This window comes from Pteropus vampyrus, unplaced genomic scaffold (assembly GCF_000151845.1).
Source record: "Pteropus vampyrus isolate Shadow unplaced genomic scaffold, Pvam_2.0 Scaffold45, whole genome shotgun sequence".
Taxonomy (NCBI): Eukaryota; Metazoa; Chordata; class Mammalia; order Chiroptera; family Pteropodidae; genus Pteropus; species Pteropus vampyrus.
The window spans coordinates 7,894,455-7,902,596 of record NW_011888826.1 but is presented as its reverse complement, the minus strand read 5'-3'; positions in this window follow the sequence as shown (position 1 = coordinate 7,902,596).

The window sequence follows — 8,142 nt, the reverse complement described above, 5'->3', positions numbered from 1 at the left end:
ACTAAACACATCCACAGCAAGACTTTCTTAAATTGTAAGCCATTGTCATACATTTACTTTTTATTAATAATTCTCAAGAGACTTTTAATGAATGCATAAATATAAAGAGAACAGAGCAATTAAGAAATTTTATATATGAAGAATATACACATATTTACATGTCAGTCATTCTTAATAATTCTAAAGCATTTTATTGTCTATTATCGGTGGTACTTTCTAGATTGTAATCAGTGGGAGGACAGACAAAGGCTATATTTAACTTGCCTTCTTCTTTGCCTTGTATCTGTATTTACTAAAAAATATCAATGTCTACAAGCTGACATGAAGTTTTCCAAAGTTTCTCATAATTGATTCTGTTACGCAAGAGGAAAAAATGTCTTTTTATGCTGGTGTCTGCTTCTCCCTCCAGGTGACTATTAAATGTCAGGGCACAGTGAGGTTCTCCTTCCTCGGGCCTGGATGGCCCAGGCTGGAGATTCAGAGAGAATAGCTTAACCATCCCACGGCTTGGAAAACCTGTCAGGATCTGAAGGACAAGAACAGAGAAACACCTCGGCTGGTTACTGCGTGCTTGGTGAGTAAGAGTAGAAGCGGTTCTAAGAAATGTACCCTTGACTTTTTCTTTTTTATAATTCTGATACTCTTATAACCTTGTCATTAGGGCAGAAGGCAGAGGTCTTCTGCAAACAAAAAAAAGAAAATTTAATTTAATTAATTTAGAGGTATCCCTGTGCTACCAGCAGCATCAGAAAGAGGAAGGGAGGGAATATCTGCTCAGTTCTGAGCCCTTCACCTCCAAGCTTTATCTGTGAGGGATCATCGCTTTCTGTACCCGAGGAGGCGACCTTCCTATCTAGGTCTGAAAAGATGCTCTGGAGAAAACAAAGCGTTGATGGGCAATTTAAAAGGGCAGCAGAAACAATAAGAAATTGATCAAAAGTCAATTGATCCAGCCAGCGCTTCCAGCCCCTCAGCACTGGGAGGGGGCAGAGGCAGTTAGAAAGTGCCAGGGGCTGGGGCACTCCTCAAGTGACAGACGAGGAAAACGGTTCCTCCGCCTTGAGCTCAGTATACCGTCTCAACCACAAGAACCTCGTTTAGGAAAACCTGCCGTGTCCTCCAGCGTCTAGACTTTTTATCAAATCGTCCTTCAGGTAAAAACTGTCACATGCAGCTGGTTAATTACATTGGTTCTTGGAAAAAGAAATAATTTCTTGAAAACCTCTTCTTTCAAGGGATACAAAGTACTAAACATCCACAGGCACAATCTTACACTGGCTAAAATAAGAAGGCAGTTGTTACTATCTGAAATTAAGAAAGGATTATTGACTTCACTAAACACATCCACAGCAACACTTTCTTAAATTGTAAGCCATTGTCATACGTTTACTGTCATACATACATACATATGAGCTAAATGAATGAATGGCACGAGCGCGTGTGCACACACACACACACACACACACACGCACACACACACAAAATGCTTTTTTTTCCCCTGGGGGCTAGAGGTTCTATTCGTGGAATGCAATTTATTTGTTTTTATTTTCTTAGAGGCCAGTTCAATTTTTATAGCCCATGGTGCCCTAGCTTAATGGTTTCTAACTGCTCTTTTGAGCTTGAACCATTTTTTCTTACCTTCTCTATTACAGAATACTGATGTGAAATGAAATAATTTACTAATTTTATGTAAAATCATATTGCATCTATTTCTGTGTGCACTTGTATGTAAGACTACTTGTATATAAGGTGCACCTATACTCTTAGTAAATTGACACTCAAGCATGAATACCTAAAGCTTTAAAGATGTTTAAGTGATGTTAAAATCCATTAGAAAATAACCTTAAAGGGGATGCTATTAATTTCTCATCTTTATAATTGCGTTTGTTTGATTGTCAAGGTTATTTTGAGTGTAGGCAAATTGTTGTTTTTGTCATAATACTTGTAATTCCATAAGGGGGAAAAAAGAAGAAAGAAATAGAGAAGGCTGGAAAATGTACATGACAACAGTATATCTAGGTAAAGGTAATGGAGATTGCTAACTATGATGCATTTGGTTGTAAGATTTACTTTCAAAATGTCTTTGAGACTTTCATTTGTAATACTGGCATTAGAAATAGAAGTATATTTTTTATTTGCCTAATATTTTAGTATCCTTACTGTTGAAAAGTGTGAATAAGTAATCTAACAATATATAATGGAAATTCAGAAGACAGCTAAAAAAGTCTAAATAGACGAGATACCTGGACGAACTGGTTCGGCTCATATTAGCATAGAAAACAGGACTATTCTTAGCCTGACACCTAGCGTTAGTAGCAAATAAGTGTGTAGTCTGACAGTATTGGACTAAAAAAAAAAATTGTTTAAAAAGAAATACATGACAATAATTTTTTATAATAAAATATTTTTTATTTAGTGAGCAAATACTGAGCACGAAGCGTCAATCCAGAAAGAGCTCAGAGATTAACACCGTCACCTAATTGAAGGGAAAGCTGAGCCTGACCATTTTTAGGATCACGGAATTAGTCCAAATTAGTTTACGGAGCTGCATTCCAGTCTTTGCATCCACTCCACTGGCCACAAGTCTTTTTCCCAGCTGTGAGAAGACAATTTCTGGCTTATCATTTCTGTCATCACCACTCCCTGAGTGAGCACAGTCATGGCTGAGGTGCTGGCACGCTCTTCACCTGCTCTGAAGTTCGCAGGCAAGTTCAGGTTACTCAGAGGGCACAGCAGAAAGGGTCAGAGAAAGAATTTATTCTTCATTAATCCAGCCTGAGTTTAGAGTTGTCTGACTTTTCTCCAATCGACTGAGACAATTTTAGTAATTATTCGCCCATTTACAACATTTCTAAATATAGCTTCTGATAACTCGACCAACTCCAGCGTCTCCCTCTTACCTCTAGTGAGAGAAGTCTGTTACAGCAGAAGCCCTCTGCGGCTTCAATCAAAGTGTCTCACCATGTGACCTTACCAGCCTGAGATTCATTTTTATCCACTACTTCAAGTGATATGTTCTTAGAAGCAGGTAAAGAAGAGGGGAATTGTGAGTTGTTTGCTTAGTTTTCTAAGGATCTGGAACATCCAGCTCTTCTGGGCTCCTTTGCCCTTACATACTATCCTTGTCTTAATACTTCAAAATTATATTATTTGCTATTTCCCTGCATATGGCTTTTTCCATTTCTTTTGATCCTAAACTCAGTCAGCTTATAAAAGTTTTCCCAACGGTGATTGCCTCACTTCCGATCTTCGATAACTCGAGTTTGCTTCCTGTTACCAAACTAATAAAAACTTTGCTTTCTAAACCAGGAAACTGTCCCCAGGGTATTCTAAGATACTCTTGACAAGACGTAACTTCCTAAGTTAATTTTTCAGCAGAAGTCAGAGTAGTTAACATTCCAATTACCACTCAATTTCTTTCCTTGGGAATATTTACAAACTGATTAAAGAAGATCACACACTAAGAAGTAATAATTATTATTGGTCTTAAAATGACACGGTTCTCATTTACTTACCTTTTTGTTCTCTTGTTTTTTAGTGTATTGATGGAAATATTTGAATTAAAAGTGCTTTTAGAGATGTCAACATAAACTTGCAATAAAACTTTGCAAAATTTTTGATGGCGCAATTGTCAATGATACATGCTGTGTATACATTTGAATTTTTGCCGTGATTAGACATTTTCCAGGATTAAAGAAGCAATCGACATAACAGAGATAATTATTTGTGAGAGATTATCAACTCACACCCCATCCCTGGACTAACTTAACTGCTATTCCTTTAACTCACCCTCTAGAGCTCCTTGATTCTTTTTACTTTTTTTTTTTCAGATTTGGGTCCGGCAACTAATTATTCTATGAGCTCCTCTGATAGTACTCTGATAAATCTCCTTCATCATTTAATATTGGTTTCTGTTGCTTACATCCCCAAAACCCTAATTAACCCAGGTTAGTAACAGTACAGGTAACAACAAGCGGAAACTGGCGTTGATTCCAGGCAAAACAAGGCAGGTGGCAGTGACAGTCCTTATCCATAAACCCGGAGAGAAATGGAATGAAATGGCTAGATTAGTTCATTAAAGTACCCCTGTGCTCATCCAAAATAAAATTCCTGTTTATAGCAAGATTTTGTGAGATTTCACTGCTTCTGCCATGAAGGATAAGAGGTGTCTCCAACCCTAAGGTGACAAATGTCAAGCCTCAACACTCCCTGAGGCAAACATGGTTATCATAAGAAGTAGTAGGACTGGCACAATAAATACGTTTTGATTCACAATATTGCCACATCCGATTGAACATGAGTTTTCTGAAAGCAAATCAAAAAATAAAAATAAAAATTTAAGTCTGGGGAACAAAAGTCTGTCTTGAGTCACCATAATAAATAATATCTGGTCCTGAAATAGTTTACAGACAAAAACTTCTTGAGCAAAGGAAGGCAAGGTGAACTTCAAAATGAACCTTGCAGTATGGCCATTATGTATACCCTGTGAAAAATTTCCTAACCATAATCAGAGGGTAGTTCTTCTATGGAATGAAAGTACCAAGTCTTTCAAAGATTATAAGGCACTGCCTCTCAGCTAATTCCTGGGAACCCAAAACACTGCTACATACCCCTAGCTTTATTTGGGGCTTAACGGGTGACAGGAGAACAATGGTGTTTTCATAAAAGTGTCCTGGCAAAAGTAAAAGACTTCAATCCCATTTTATGGTTACTTTAACAGTTCCTGAGTGTATAGTTTGAAGAGACATCTTTAGAAGCAGGCAGCATCCTTACACTGGTGCCTCCATTCATTGACTAAGACCAGTGGTTACATAGGACCAAGTGCAAGTCACTGGAGCTCTCTCTTCCTACCAAGCAGCACGTGAATCTCAGTACTCTATCTCATCAGGGAGAACGGTAGGGAGTAGGGTGACCATCGTGAACTTCAAAGATTTAGGGGGGGTGGGGTAATGTCTTCCGCATCTCAACTTCATCATGCAATTTAATCGATGCAAAAGTGAATAAGTCTAAAGTAGCAAACATTTTTGGGTTTTGTTTATCTGAAAACAGTGCTTATTTTTGGCTTGATTCTTGAGAGGTGATTTCTCTGGATATTAAATTCAAGACAAGAGGCCATTTTAGCTTCTCTCTTACAGCTGACTTATGTTTTAGAGAAGCCGTCAGTCTAAAGGCTGCTCCCGCGATGGTTTTCTCTGATTTTCTACGGTTTCACTACAATGATTCTTAGTGTTTCTTTTTATTTAAGCTACTCAGGGTCTGTCGGGAGTTTGAAAGTGAGGATTGAGGTCTTTCATCAGTTCTGGAACATTGCGAGCCATTATCTTTTGAAATATTGCATCTGTCCCATTGGTTCTTTCTCCTCCCTCAGGAACTCGTGTTTCGATCTTCTCACGCTCTTCTGTTAGCTTCTAGACCTCTTCTCTCTTTCACATCACTTTGTCTCTTTATCCTTGATTCCGGACGATATCGTCTCATCTATCTTGATTTCCCGACCTCCCATTGATTTTCTCTCTGTTATATCTAATCCATTAATAACATGTTCATTGAATTTTTCAATTTATTATTAATTTTAAATTTATTTTTAATAAAATATATAAATTCTTGAGGAATACTTAACTTATATATTTAAGCCTTTATACTATTTCTAAAATATTCATGTACAACTATAAATCCCCCTCTAAGCATGATTTTAGCTACATACTACAAATCTCATGAGGAAGAATCTTATCCTTTAGTTCAAATTATTTTTAATTTGCACTGTGATTCTTCTTTGATTCAAGAGTTAGTGATGTGTTGCTTAATTTCCATGTAATAGCAATTTATGGTTAATTCTTTGTGGCCAAATAATAAATTGTTTATACCGGTCCTTTGAAAAGTTGCCCAAGGTATACCAAATTTTTGTAAATTTTATATGCACTATGGTTGTGAATTTGTCTACTTTCATTTTTAATGTGAATTTTTGCTTTATGTATATTGAGACTGTGTTATCAGTTATATATATGTATATATATATACATATATATACACAAGTATATATACACACATAGTTTTTGTCTTATGTAATATCTCATTTATTAATTCTCTCTATGGCCATGTCTAATTTGCTTTTACAGTTATTGATTATATTTCTATTTTCATTATCATGTTTCCATTCTGGAATTTCTATTTGGTCCTTTTTATCAGCTAAATTTTCAATCTTCTGTTTTATTTCCCTGAGCATGCCAATCATAGTTATTTCAACATAAATAGAAATAATAATTATTATTGTGACTGTTATCTGGATCGCTTGTTGATTAGTTTCAACTGATCATTATTTCTATAGGTTTTGGGTCATGTTTTCTAAAATGCAGTGCTATTTATGTACTTATTTATTTATTTTTATGGATGCTGGATATTGAACAGAGAGAACTGAAAAACCTATAATAGCATTATCAGAATTTACACTGACAGGAGCTTAATGACAAAAGAAATCCTAGATCATCTCAGTCCAGTCAAGAAGGGGGATGATTTCCACCTAGTTTAACATCCTTAAGGAGGCTGATCTATGTTAGTTTAGCTTCTTTTAAGGTGTAGACTTTCAGAGCAAGCCCTGGGCACTTACCATGAACTTTTGTGGACCTGGAACTGATTAAAGATATTTTCAACTTCTTAGGCTTTCAGGAGCTAGATAAAAATTGTTCCTCCTAAGATCTAGAATCATGTTTGGGTATTTTTGTTTTCTTAGGTATTGGTCCCTTAATTCTCCATAAGACTGACAGCTCTTTGATATTATTTAAATAATTTAAAAATATCTTGAATGCCTTCTCTAATTCTTCCTCAGTGTAATGTTGCCTGAATGATTTAGTCTGCATTAATTCAAAACAAAACTTATTGTATACCATGTTGAAATGAAAAATTTAAAGGGTTTTGAGAAAAGGGTAAAATGGGGCATTTATTTTTCTCAATTTTGTTTATACGATATGAAAGATATGAAGCAAGGTGACCAAAAAGAGAAATAGTCAAGGAACTTAGAAGTATAGAGTTCTTTCCTAACTTCAATTTAGCATTTCTGATCCTTAATTTCCTGTGAAATTTTAAAGCAACTATAAATAAGTTTATGCCTTTCCCTAATTTTCTATGAGATAATTTACTCTTTCACACACAAACTGGCTGCAATTCAGAAAGAAAACACAGGCTGTCTTATAATTAGATAACTTCAGTGTAGGTCGGGTGAAGAAAGCCCCACATGAGCTGACTGTCCAATCATGTGGAGAGACCTGACCAATTCATCTGCAAGAGAATGTGATAGCAAATATTGCTGTGAGGCACAGGTAAGAACAATTTGAATAGCAAATCTGGAATCTCATTTCCCTGAAATTTGGACTGGTTTGACCACTAATATTTTTCTCTTGTCCAGGATGATCAGATGCCTCCAGGAATTTCTGATTCAGTTACGTAGTTTTCATTTTCAGTCTGACAATCGTGTGCTATTCTTATGTTTTAAGCATGGATTAAGTTAAGAGTCAGGGCCTTTCTGGTGCCTTCTTTTCTATAATTACTTTGATGCCACTGAAGATATATTGACCTCTTGGACAAAGAAACTCAATATCTGAGTGGTTTCTATGGAGGCAAACTGTTTTTCCGAGCAGTTAAAAAAAACCCGTTTGATATGTCACAGTATACTTTCTTTTGAAACAAGGGTAAAAAAATTTGAATGACAGATCCAAATGAAACATCAATTCCATCAGTATTTGAAATATTAACAAGGAAATCTTTATAGATTATAAGATGTTGTGTACAGAATGCAAAGACAATATTGGAAGTTTACACATACGTTGTTTATATTTAATTTATCGTTTTTCTTCCTCTTAAACTTCTAGAATATTTGGAAATTTAAAGGCAGAAGAAGTAGAACAGAGAAAAAAAGACTTTATCATTCCTTATTAATCAGCTATAAATTAATATGAAGTTATTAAGCAACTGATTCAGAATAGCATAGCAGTTATCAAAAGCTCCTTTTGGATAAGAAAACAAGACCCGTACATATGCTGCCTACAAAAGACTAACTTCAGATTAAAAGACACACACAGACTAAAAGGAAGGGGATGGAAAAAGATATCGCTTAGATGGACCTAGAAGGTATTTAAGTCAGACAGAAAAAGG